General features: G+C 35.7%; 1 protein-coding gene and 1 long non-coding RNA gene across 3 annotated transcripts in view; one reads left to right on the forward strand and one right to left on the reverse strand.

Moving 5' to 3' along the window:
• Nucleotides 1–14,395, reverse strand: part of LOC134801122 (alpha-2 adrenergic receptor) — a 670,379-nt gene that overhangs the window by 521,761 nt on the left and 134,223 nt on the right. For both annotated transcript variants that reach the window (XM_063773657.1, XM_063773656.1), the window contains exon 2: nt 13,039–13,081. The gene's annotated coding sequence lies outside the window, so the exon portion shown is untranslated. The remainder of the gene's footprint in view (nt 1–13,038; nt 13,082–14,395) is intronic.
• Nucleotides 1–14,395, forward strand: part of LOC134801197 (uncharacterized) — a 369,363-nt gene that overhangs the window by 270,523 nt on the left and 84,445 nt on the right. The gene's annotated exons all lie outside the window — the stretch shown is intronic.

The following is a 14,395-nucleotide window of genomic DNA, read 5'->3' on the forward strand; positions in this document are numbered from 1 at the left end:
CTTGTCAGTAATTAATTTTTCACTTTAGCCACTTCAAGTATGATCAATTTGATGTTGGTTGTGCGCTTATTTTGAGCTACACCTACCAAAATAAGTAGATTAAAAACCGGACAAATGCGAGTCGGACTCGCCCACTGAGGGTTCCGTACTTTTTAATATTTATTGTTATAGTGGCAATTTCAACTGTCTAGGTATCGCGGTTCATGAGATACAGCCTGGTGACAGACGGACAGTGGAATCTTAGCAATAGGGTCCCGTTTTTACCGTTTGGGTACGGAACCCAAAAACGAAGAGGGAAACTTCCAATCAATGATACTCGTATTTCCCCAATTAGACTTCTCAACAGACCAAAACCTTTCATAAAAGCCTAAAAATTGAACAATAACTAAACTGCAATCTTCCATAAAGACCTATTTCAACTCCAACCACCCAATCAGTCCAACATTAAAGCGTTTTTCCGAGCTTAAACCACTCGCCGAAAATAAACAGCCAGAGAATAACGCCCAATGGCCGGCGCAGAACGAACCTCAGTCGGACGACCTTAGTGCTTGCTGTTTTGCAGCGCTAATTGAAATCCGCCGTGAGAAACGTCCAGTCTGGCGTGGTGGGAGTTATAAGAGAATAGCGGACTACGTAATAAAGAACGGGAAATATAACTAATTACAAAAAAAAAATTAAACTCGCTACGCATTTTGCCAAATGAAAACATTTTATACCAAAATGCCATTTTCGAAAAGCGCTGATATCCTTTAAACTCCTGGGTTGTTATTTTTTAAACATAGCTAAGAACCACTGCAAGGAAACTGGCTTTCACTTAAAATTATTGGAGAGACCAAAGCGGCTAGGCTTCAGTGGCTCGGACACTTAGAGAGAATGGGAGAGGATCGTGCCGTGAAGAGAACGTACTTTGGATAACCTAATGGGAGACGCCCGATTGGACGGCCTAGGTACTACTGGAACGACGTAGTAGTTCAAGACCTGCTCAACCTCGGTCATGGCGACTGGCGCGAGCTATCACAAGATCAAGAGGCATGGCGTGATCTGGTGCCGGAGGCCAGGACTCGTTGCGTCACCGTAGTAAGTATTTCTATCCGCTAAAGTATGTAACTCACGCCACCCTGTCAGAGGAAGCGGACTGTTTTTTTTCCTTGAATGACGCTGAGCGAGAAAAAGCGAGCGCCGGCGGAATGGAGCGCTGTTGGCACACTGTAATTACTACTGTGCCACGATAAATAGACAAATGTATGCACAATTTTACAATAGAGTGTCCTATAACTTACACAAATTAAATTGTTGCATTCAAAGTAATGGTCACTCGGACCTAGTACCCGCTTTAACATTTTATTTTTTGTACGTCTAGAGCTGGTCTAGAGGAATTTGAGATGTGGGTGTACAGGAGAATACTGAAAATCTCATGGATGGATAGAGTAACCAATGAGAGCGTACAGAAGAGAGTACAAAACAGAAGGTACATTTTAGATAGGTACTATAAAGATTCAGAAACTGCAGTATTTTGGTCATGTATTGCGAAATGACAAAGCGGCAAACGAAAACGTGGAAGAAGACGTACCACGTCGCTCAAAAACCTAAGGTGCTGGTTCTAGATGAAACCAGATCTCTGTTTCGAGCTGCAGCGTCAAAAGTAAAAATAGCCCTAACGATAGCCAACCTCCAGCAGGAGACAGCACCATAAGAAGAAGAAGGACACCTGTATTATTAAACCTATATCTGAACTGTCACATTCAACTGGTCAGATCATTTAGATCACACGCGAGGGATACAAAATAAACTACAACTTATACGGACATACAGGTTGTGATTTATTTAAACATTAAACCTATATCTGAACTGTGACATTCAACTGGTCAGCTCATTTAGATCACATGCGAGGGATACAAAATAAACTACAACTTATATGGACATACAGGGTGTGATTTATTCAAACATTAAACCTATATCTGAACTGTAACATTCAACTGGCCAGATCATTTAGATCACACGCCAGGGATACAAAATAAACTACAACTTATACGGCCATACAGGATGTGATTTATTTAAACTTTAAACCTATATCTGAACTATGATTCAACTGGCCAGATCATTTAGATCACACGCGAGGGATACAAAATAAACTACAACTTATACAGACATACAGGGTGTGATTTATTTAAACATTAAACCTATATCTGAACTGTGACATTCGTCAGATCATTTAGATCACACGCGAGGGATACAAAATAAACTACAACTTATACGGACATACAGGATGTGATTTATGCGGGCCGGAGGTGTTTAAATCACTACGTTTTCGGACCAAGGTTACGAGGCAGATTCTGATTTTACTATTTTATATGGTTTCTATTTTTTGAAGATTTTTTTATTTTAACCTGCAACTCGTTTGTATGTATGTTCAGGCCGCGTAGCCAAGATGCCAATCGCTTACGCACCGTAGCGATCGAAACGCAACTGTCACTGTTGCACTAATATGGAAGAGTGATAGAGAGACGTAAAGCTTTTCGTTGTTGAAGCGATAGCGATTGTAACCATGGCTAGGCCGGCAGGTCTAATTTTGCAAGCAAATTTCGGCGAACGAGTTGAAATCTCTCATAAATATGACGGAGGCACGGGCGACGGCGGTGGGCATAGTACCTCAATGTATTACTTCACAGCTAAATTAGTATGCTACTAGTGCGTGAAATAGGTTTACCTTTATTTTGCCGTCAATTTTTCTGCAGATTTTCGTTTCACAGAAAATTTTTAAGTAATTTCAAATCGCAAAATAATCTTTAAGTAGAATATTTACTTCAAATAATTTTAGTTCGGATTAGTTATGTTTCACCAAAAATTTAAAACATTAGTTTTGTTTCAAAAACAATTTGTTCATTTCACAAAATCATCGATCTGTAGAAAAGTCACTTCTTATAAATACGGTTCACCAAAATTTAATATACAAAATAGTCATTTAGTCGAATTTTATTTATTTAGTCGTTAATTTAACGCAATCTGCTTGTCTGGAAGGAATTCGTTTTTAGGGGTTGCCGTTCTAACTTAACCCACTTTTCTGGCAACAGTTCGTTTTCTTGGGGTCGCAGTTCTAACCTAACCTAACCCACTTTTCTGGCAACATTTCGTTTTCTTAGGGGTCGCAGTTCTAACCTAACCTAACCCACTTTTCCAGCAAGGGTTCGTTTTCTTAGAAGTTGCAGCTCTAAAGTAACCTAAACTCCTTTTTTAGCAATCTCAATGAATACTACGAGTATGTGAAAGGTAATTTTGTTAAATAATAATTGTTGAAATTAATATTCTGTGAACTGTAGTGTCGCACAAATAATATTCAATGAATAATAATTCTACAGTCAGTCTTTTATTTTATTTAAAAATCTTTGAATAAATATTCTGAATTTTAATCAAGTTACAAAATATGTTTCTTTGAAATGAATAATCGAAGAAACAGAATTAATTGTAACAAAAATGTGCGATTCGATTATTCAGGTATAAGTAGTGATGTGCCGTTACCGGTAAAATACCCAAGTAAGATTCCCCAGAATCAGTAATTTACGGTAATATTCAAATTAAGTAAATGTCAACATAATTCGTTTTACATTAAATCATTACTTGTCAACAAATGCATCATACGAAGTGCAAAAAATCAACATAGGTTTACTTTTCTAGTAAATTCCCAATACTACTGGTAATTTTCCCAATGTTACTCGGTATTTTACCAATATTACTAGGAAGTATTCCCCTTGTCTGGGCAAGTGGGCATAGTCAAAACCAGTTCCAGTCAAAACGACTCAATGAATAATACCAGAATTTTAGTAAAACTAAAACGAAAATGTAAAAATCACATTGATTTAATAATAATCATCACATTTTTATTATGAGTAGGTAAGGTGTTGTGTAGTACAATGACATTGTTTTTATATCTTAAGTGGTAATTTTTTATAGCTTAATAACATTGATATAATAATATTCTTATTTTGAGCGTGATATTTATTTTATTTACTTTATTTATTTTAGTGACAGAAAAACCTCCGCAATTGACGAACTTTGATTTTTGCGGTTATAGCCCAGTACGGGATACAGCGTAATCCTACATTGCTTCGCAACTCCGCTAAGATTGAGTGAAAGAGATAGCTTAAGCTACGAGTGGAAGAGACGTAAAGATAATTAAGTCATTTCTACATGTTTTAAATTAAATTAATTCAATTATAACGTAAGCGTTCAAGTACGAGTATATTACCCGCTTTTGGGAATATTACCGGGAAGAATGGTAATTTACTGGTAATATTCCCAAATGGTAAAATACCGGTAATGGTATTTTACTCTCGGCACAAGTTAGGCACGAGGTTGGCTAACGAGTACGTCCGATCTCTAGCGCGGTCCGATCAAGAAGAAACACCAGCGGCGAAACCACGCTGCTCCAGTGCTCCCGCCTCAACGTCAAGTTGGTCAACCTGCTTGACCAGTCTACCAACATAACGACAAAAATGCCAATTTGTGCCTACGTTCACCCAAGAGAAACCTCTTGACGTTCCAAAGCCTTCTACCTGTCATCTTAGTTCAACAATACGCCAATAGACGGCGTTACTCTCTACGTTATGAATTTCGTTACAACTTCCAAACAGCAAACATTGCTAGTAGCCAAACGTTGCTAATCAATTGTATACAGGCGTCTAAAACTATGAACTGTAACGCTGCAATACGTCCTTCTGGAGTCACGCCCCAACAAATATATTATGTAAGTTGAGTGACAATGCAATATTATGGTACCATCAAGCTGATCTGATGCGGCCATAGGAACTCTGTAATAAAACAACGCAACCTAATTGTGTTGGGGTTTGTTGGAATTGCCTCGATGAGTATTAATTAGTTGACTGTTTAAACAAAATACAGTCAACGATAAAATCTTGAAAAACTTATTTTGGACAGTCAGAGCGGCTAAGGCGCTCACAAATATCTGAACACGCCTCTATTGTCAGGGCGTTAGAGTGCGTGTTCAGATATTGTGAAGACCTTGGCCGCTCCGATATATCAGATGGTGACTGAACTATCTTGAGTCAACATGCGCTGCTGCTCCAAAGTCGTATCAAAATATGGTCAAAACCGTTACGATGTTTTAAATCTGAATAGGCTCCTGGCTTCGCGGACGTAGGGCGTTCCTGTGGGAATTTAAAATTTCCCGGTAAGGGTAGTTTTTCTCGCCTGTATATTAAATTGGCTACGAGCGATGATTATTTTTATCTTCTCTGTAGGTGTTTGCCGTTTCCGTGTATTATTTATGAGGTGTTATTTATAGTGTTGTTTTGCTCGTCAAAACTTCGCAGGAAATAAAATGAGCAAAAATATAAGTGAATAGAAAAAAATATCGGACTAAGCCATTGAACTGTTATTACTAACGTATACAGTGAGAATAAAAAATATGGCCCTGGAGAAAAAGTGCCTTAAAACCTTAAGTTAGCTCATTTTACTTAAAAAGGAAACATTATTTAATTTTTAAAAAGAAACAAAACCGCATTCAAAGATTTTTTTTGTCAATTTCGCTTGGCTAAAAATATTCTTGAGTACTAAACATTGACATTCACGAATGTATGGTAATATCCCTGAAATGAAGAATAAAGACTTTCACTTTCATATATAAGTTCCGATTAACTCACTAAGTACAACTTCAACTTCAACATTTATTCAGCAAATAGGCCACAAGGGCACTTTTACACGTCAAACGTCAACATTGAATTTACATTCAAGCAAAAATAAAAATAATACATCAAAAATTATGAAATACAACTAACTGCAACTACCAATTCAAACTAACATATTACAATTACTTAGAGATGTAGTTTGGTCTCTTAATTCGAATTACATTAAAAAAAAACTATAATACTAAAGATGGAACCACGGCCTCCATCCAAAAAGTCACTCACTCAACCGCTCAGCTATTCCTAAACTGTGACACAAAGCACAAGAAATTATCACAATGACACAATAAAATAATTCCTAATGTAACAATTTTCATTCCCCTCCGAGATGAAAATCTTGATCCTGCATCACTCTCATAAAACTCCCTGTAAGAGATAATAAAAGTCAGAACTCCCCTTACCCTAATTCTAAAGGGGGGATGCCCCAGGCCATAAACATCTGCTAACATTTCAGCGCAAATGTGGCGTTCCATGCCTAAAGGGTCCTTGAAGACAATTCAAATTTACATTCTGACATCAAAATTATATCATTTACATATCCAAAAGTAAGTTTTAATTGATCTTCTTGAGTGAATCTTAGAATTACGTTACACAGGGTAATTCAAAATCATAGTAAAAAACTTTTTTTTTAAATCATCAGAGCTACAACATGATAAAATTGCACTTTTACAAATTTCTTAATTAGATTAGGATATTATTATGGAAGGAATACAATATCCATGTATCATAAAGTGTCCGTCAAAAAACCTTAAATAGGTGGCGTGAACATTTGATAAAAAAATTCAAATCACTGACAGCGCACTTCACTCCGTCAATAACGCCTACGTTCTTAGCTACTCTAGCGCTACTCTCGAGAGATTTGTAACGTTGAATCATCGAGAGCGTGGAATTGCATATGTAGTAGTATTGTTTGTTTACAGGCATTCTATATTTGAATTTTCTATTTTCTTGTACTATCAGCATACAACCACTACAAATGCAATTCCATCTTCTCGATAATTCAACTATACTATCTATACCTGACAATTGGACACTTTTGCAACCAGTTCTGGCATAAGAGACTGTTGTCCTTCCTCTACCCTCCATAGTTTTTAGGATTCCGTACCCAAAGGGTAAAACGGGACCCTATTACTAAGACTCCAATGTCTGTCCGTCCGTCCGTCTGTCACCAGGCTGTATCTCACGAACCGTGATACCTAGACAGTTGAAATTTTCACAGATGATGTATTTTTGTTGCCGCTACAACAACAAATACTAAAAACAGAATAAATTAAAAATTTAAGTGGGGCTCCCATACAACAAACGTGATTTTTGACCGAAGTTAAGCAACGTCGGGCGGGGTCAGTACTTGGATGGGTGACCGTTTTTATAAATAATGGTACGGAACCCTTCTTGTGCGAGTCCGACTCGCACGTGGCCGGTTTTATATAAGCGCTGTCTTAACCCGAAACCAGGCAGTATGTATTCTTATTTAGCTACTAAATTTTGACACCAATTTTAATATAGAAATACTTAGAATATAAAAATAATCTAACTACAAAGACACGTCAATCCCAATATTTTACTAATATTTATACAAATACAAAATAATAAACGCGTAAATTGAAATAATTTGATTTGTTCCCTAGTTTTCCAATCGTAAAATATAAGCTTTTCACAAAAACGTCGATTTATCCTTATCTATAAACTGTCATAAGACCCCTTTTCGTGCGTAATGCCACAAAATGGAACACCTCTGTGATACGAGTAAGATTTAGGAAACTTTGGCGGAAAATTTTCAGTTGAGCTTCAACTTTTTCTTGTTTATGGGTCAATCAAGTTTTTTGTAGCTTTAATAGAAATTGTTCTGTGACCGAAGTATATAGGTCAATGCACTTGTCGCTCTGTCCCTTTGTTTGAGAGACTGTGACATAGAAAAATATTTGATATTTTATTCATGATTCGTATATAGTTTTGTGAAACACCCCTTTAGTTGAAGAGTTTGGGACCTAGATAGTACTGTAAAGGGATACGACCTAGCAGGGAGGATGTGGAACATCAAACCATTAAACACATATAGATAGTATTTTTATATATATTCTTTTCTGACAGGCATACTAGTCTTGATGACTGCTTATTTAGGAATGCTGATCCGCACCCCGTTCCATCTGACAGCGAGATCAGATTCTAAATTCAAATAGTGACTAGCCAGTCACTGAGCAAAAAGGCTGTAAAGGTTGCAAACCTTTACAGTACCGTATTTTCGCATAGATTTCGACACAGCTCTCCGATAAGTCGCCGACGGGCAGTCATATCCGCCACGGTAATGACTCGACAGATTGCAACGCTAAGAAGATTACACATATTGCCTGATGCTATTGCAAATTATACTTTATTGCTAGGAAGATAAAATAGTAGTTTCAATACTTTCAATAGCATGAAAGAGAATATATTGAAAGCTATTAATGTAAAAGCGGAAATTAAAGGCACTAAAAATTTGATTGAATTTTTGAATTTGATACTAAGGGAACCTATAACGATAATTTAGATTTAATTCTAACTTTGTCCAACATCAAGAGTCCAATCTTTAAGAACTCTTTAGGTACCTACTTGTAATGTTACAAGTGCTGAGACTGTATATTTTGTCCGGCTCAAAATTCTTACGGTACCCTGTCTCTATATTCTGGTCTTGCTGACTGGTGTCGTTAAACACTTAAATAGATACGAGACCGAGGAAGAAAGAATTTCTAGAATGAACACACGCAGGAAGGACTTGGATAACTTAATAGCGCCTAAATTGAAAGTTGTTCACCATTGTGTGCGATATCAAGCAATAAAATTGTATAACTGCCTCCCTATCGAACTGAAATCAATACATAATGTAAACAACTTTAAATGCCGGCTAAGGGACCTCTTAATTACTAAATGTTACTACGATGTTAATGACTTTATCTGTAATTTATAAGTTATTTTTCAATGTGTTTGTATAATATTCATAACGTGACTGAACTGACATAAAAAACTGTAATTATTATTATTTTGTATACTTAGTTTAAGTTAAATGCATGTTGTTTATAAAATTGTGATTAATTTAGTAGCTCGTAAGTTAAATTTCACTTGTGATATTTCCGACATGATTGTAAAATTGTTATGGAATAAACTATCTATCTATCTATCTAACTGTATAGGTTCTTAATTAGAATATGATGCCTATGATGATATACATAGGTACTTATAAGAAGAATTTAATACATTTCGAGCTCGGTCCAAAGGTGACTCGTTAAGTTATTCGAGTAGTTTAAATTTAGGTTTAGTCCCAAATCCGCATTGGGCTAGCGTGGGGACTATAGCCCAAGCCCTCTCGCGCATGAGAGGAGGCCCGTGCCCAGCAGTGGGACGTATATAGGCTGAAATGATGATGATGATGATTGTTTATTTGTCACAAGAAACTTTCCAAGTATTCGTATTTCATGAAACATGTTAGACCTTACCGACAATCAAAACTCGTCAACTCAAGTTTCATAGAATAGAACTATCTCTACCACTAACCACAACGTCACAAAAGGTTATACTACTAAACTTATGCAATAAACTCTGCACATCTTTGTTTTAGTTTATATAGTATGATTCCCTTTTAATATAATTCGACGTATAAGGAAGTTGCTTACTATAAGTAGTCAAGGGTAGTCTAATTTCACTTAACGTTTAGTATTAAGCTTTTGATAAGTATGGTACCATACAAAATAAAAACATTCCCAGCAAAAACATAAAATTTTAATAAATCTGTGCAAAATAAAAAACCTGTGGAACATTAATATTTTATATATAAATTAACACACATCGATGTAACATTTTTTAATCCCAGCGAGGATTAAAATATGGAGTACCGCAAGGCTTAGTCTGTGGTCCGTTGGAGTATGTTATTAAAAAAGTCTGCGCTGACTGGAAAGAGTATGCATAAGGCTAAGCCTTCCTTGTGAAACTAAGTTACGTTTGAGATTTATTTATACATATATATATATATATATATAATTTATTAGATCCGAATATCCGCCTGGAGGTCAATTCTCATTAAACAATTTGTTAGTTTTGGCTAATCCCTAATGGCAGTTTAATTACAATTTAATAACAGTATAATGATGATATTGTCTTCGGTTACCGCGATAGTTACTCATGAAATAATACTCGCTTTAGCTTTATCGCGTATCTTTAGACTATGAACCAATTTTGTATGTATAACTGGCCTTAAAATTTATGATGGTTCATTATTTTGTAAGTGGGTATAGTTTTTGCACAGTGTAGTTTTTCCTCAGTCACCCGTTGATCACGAACGCTGTAAAGGGTTCGAAACGTCGGGATGTAGTATGAGTTCAATATACGCGATATAATCGGTTTCAATAGTTTTATTTCATGAGTATAATGATGATTGACATACCTACTCAACTCAACTATTTTATAAAAAAATACTATTTATCCTTTAAGACGATAGAGGACGGCGTCACGTGACCGTTTCTCCACCCAAAAGGTAGTCACCATTTTCCTGTCTGGATATTATCATTATAGAAAATAATTTTACGCAAATAGAGCTTTGAAAAAATGTGTCGAATTTTGTTTTTTGCTCCTAACTCTTATAAAAAACAAAAAAAATACTGTCTCTTTATTATAATGATATGCCTATGCTAATGCTAGGGTTATTAATGTTATTATTCAATAAATTACATAACAATATTTTTCATAATATCAATATCCAGGGAGCAGAATAGGAACTACGTTTGGATGGAAAACGGTAGTCTACTATCCTCTTAAATTGTTTCAACTTTTAATGTAACTAGGCCACGATTCTCTCCAAAAATTAATTTCATAATTTTCTTTAAGTAGATAAATTTCAAGAAGTTTTCTGTTTGTCCAAGATCGTTGATTTTGAGGGTAATTAGATTTTCGGAATCAAATTATGAGCGATATCCTATCTGTGCCATCAAATTAATAACTTTACTTTAAAATTTCTATGTAGCTGAAATTTGTTAAAAAACTTATTTTATCGTAACCTTCAAGGAACTTTGCGAATAATTTCATGATAAAACACCTATTATAACGTAAATTTGTATAATTTGCTATGCCTATGAACTAAATAGGTAAATCTAGTCAGCAGGTAGGAAGAGGTGCCAAGCCAGGTAAACTGATGATTTGATCAAATCCATAGGAAATCGTTGGACACTACTACAACCAGACGTTGTGATAAAGGAAATAGATATGGAGGGATGAAAGTCATGTGACGCGAAAGGTATTATGTAAGTATGATTGTAGCCCTCCGCATATCTATATAAGTGGAAAGGAAACCCAAGGAAAAGTGGACAGTGTGAAAGATGATAATGAAAATAAAGCAGGTGAATGATGAGACGACGAATGACAGAGAGGAATGGAAGAACATGCTGCTCTGACGTGCTGAATGATAATGATGATCTTACTTGTCACAGTGACAATCAAAGCTGACAAGGTACGAAAACTGGCAGGCAATCTTGTACATCGTAGATCTATAAGTGCCACTGAAATCAAATTTCTTGAACGGATGTGTCACGACATGTACTATGACGATGATGATGAAGATGAAGTTAATATGAGAAGAGTCTAGAATAGAGTAGGTAAAGCACGTGACGTCACCTACAGAGCCTTGACTCCGTTGTAGGCGCAAGTCACACGCTGAAAATATCGTAGGAATTTTCTTCAAAGATAGCTTCTCATATATGTAGATACACATAAAATGGTCTTTACTACAACAGCGAGGAAATAAATACATTTTCAAGCTGTTTCAAATTCAAAACTGCAAAAATGACTCTGCGTCTTAGGAGGATATTACACATGTTTTGAAATAATGACAAAATATTAATATGGACTCAAAAGTTTTGGCGACACATCAGTTTTCTGCGGCGTCACCTGTTCTCGTGTAGGATTCAGCAGATTCCCACGGAACCCCTTCGGTTAGAAGTCAAAGAAAAAAGGAAAATATAGTGTTAACTAGACTTATATCGACCGGGATATAAACCGTGATTACCTTTTGTATTTTTTTGTATAATTTTAGTCAATCTAGTCAAACTAACCTTAAATCAATTAAAACTGTTATAGTGTTACTTAAATTTTATTAATAACAGGTTAGAAAATATATTTAATTACACGGGTCTACCGCGATATAATTTCATTGTTTTTACCTTTAATTCCGACGTTTCAGCTGAGTTGCACCAGCTGTGGTCACGGAAAGACTGACGTCCCAACAAATGTCAACGGAGATATTAATAAAACAACACTAAGCTACCGGAAATTATTTATAAAAATGTTTGTGTTATTAAATATGTGTACAAAATGCGAGAGTTTAAAGTGTTAGGTTAGAAAATAACCCCACCGCTTTTAACTTGGCCAGCTCCTCTGGAATCCCCAAGCCTGCACCGCGCCCGATATTAAAATGATAAGTATTCCACCGACCTTAATATAACCTTATTGGCCGCACCCGGATTTGGAGCCATCCCGAAAAAGGATCGTCGATTTTCGATATTACCCATTTAATTAAGTTCACTGAGAGCTTGGTTAATTTTTGATCTAAAGTTTACATAAAGTGACATCCGGGACGTGGGCCACCATTTGATTGAGTTGAACACAACTTTTTTTTACTAATTTGGTGGTTTTATGTTATTCCTACTTTCCAAAAATTCCATATATTTTTAAAAATAAAAATAAAAATAAAAATAAAAATGTTTTATTGCCACAACTACCAAAAAAGAAGAATACATGAGAGAATCACAAAATACACTCCATTTCACAAAGACGTTAAATATAAAAACATGCACAAAAATTTGTGGTATAGGCAATGGGTACCAATCTCAGCTTTTTGCTAGATACATATGTATATACCCAGCGCTGATTTTCAGACGGGTCCCTTTTTTGACAGGTCGGTCTTTACATATACAAGATGCACAAGATCCAGTACTTACACTGTTTTTTTTCGTTCTTTCCTATGAAAAATGGTAAGGAAATGGTAATAAAAACCTTGGGACACTTTTTTTCTCCTGTTTTCACTCTAGTCGGTTTTGATGGGATATTTAAGTCGATTTGTGATACATTTGATTTTTTTCTTAAACAGTAATTTGTTACAATGTCCCTATGATTCGATTCGAGGTATTTTTCAAAAATTTTGGGAATTTTCCACATCTGTAAATTTTGCTATTCGCCTGAAACCAACATCTTAACAATTCTCAATGCTTCCTATCAAATAGTGGGAATAATTTTATTACTCAAAACTCGTAGTTAACTGGCCTTTCGCCAGATTCGGTATAACTACGTTGGGAGTATGCCAGCTCCAAACCCAACTCACCTTAATACTTCATATTCCCGAATTTGCCTCCTCGCTTGTAAACCTGTTGACAAACGTTTTTACATTAGTGAGATTTTAACATTTATCTCTATTTTACTCAATAATTTCCGCCAAAGAGATCGCTTTTTACCGATAAGACCACCTGTTGTCTACCTCAAATTTACGGAGCAAAACATGTCAAGCAAGTTGAAACAGAAGTGACCCGTTAAGTATATATAGGAATCATTATATATACAATTATACACTACATTTTTTTTATTTAAGAATAGTTATGCTAAGATATGTCTACTCAAGATCATGCGCTTTTTCGATCCTAATAGGAGAAAAAACTGACTCAAGATTTTTTTCCATTCCGTCACATACACTTTGGAGCACATCATAAAATTGTCCCGTACAAACGCGAATTTTCTGAAGATTTGCAGGTATAAGAGTTTCCTTTTCTATGACAAATGGTCAAAACAATGCACAGAAAAATAATCACCTGCTTTAAATGCCGAAAAATAGTCGCAACACAGGAAATAAAATGCGCATTACGGGACAGCCCGTGAAATGCTCCTTAGCATTACGGCAACGGAATGGAAATAAAAAAATAAGGCATCTTTTTTTCTAAAAACTCATGATTCTGAGTAGAAATAACATACAAAGTTCCAAATTAAATAAAATAGTATTAATAAAATGACCAATTACATATTTTAAAACTTTTACTTGTTTATACACGGTGTGGCCTGTAACACGAGCAAAGAATTAAAACATAGATTGTACTCCTCAAACGGTGACACTTTTGTTCAACAACTTTTTAAAATTATGAAGTATGTAGACTCCCTATTTTTCATACAAAATAAATATTATCTTCAATGGACGCCATCGCCACGCCATATTATTGTGATTGACGTTGCTTGTCACGCCTTAAACATAACAAAATTCGCAATACATTGCGTCTTAGAATAAACTTTAATGTGTAATAAACATCAAACCACAAGTTATTTTTAAAAGTCGCTGAACAAATGTTGGTCAGTATGAGGAGTACAGCCTACAGTTTAATTTTTTGCTCATGTTACAGGCCACACCCGGTATATCATAGTTCGATTTACATGTAACAATACAGAAACACAGAGTCGCAGGTAACTACGTGTGTGGAGTAACAGAAGGGAAGGGGATTGCAAAGGGCGCGGTGGGCTGACTAATTAATTGCGCGTTGACCAGTGTACAGGCTGAAGGGATGGAGCAATTTAGTTTTTAATTTGAAGAATTTTAAACGATATAAACCAATGATTGAAATTTTTTGTCACAGACAACTAATGGCCTATATATTAGGGTGGAGCGTCGTTGTATGGAAAAAAATAAAAGTTTGATTATC

This window comes from Cydia splendana, chromosome 21, assembly GCF_910591565.1.
Source record: "Cydia splendana chromosome 21, ilCydSple1.2, whole genome shotgun sequence".
Taxonomy (NCBI): domain Eukaryota; kingdom Metazoa; phylum Arthropoda; class Insecta; order Lepidoptera; family Tortricidae; genus Cydia; species Cydia splendana.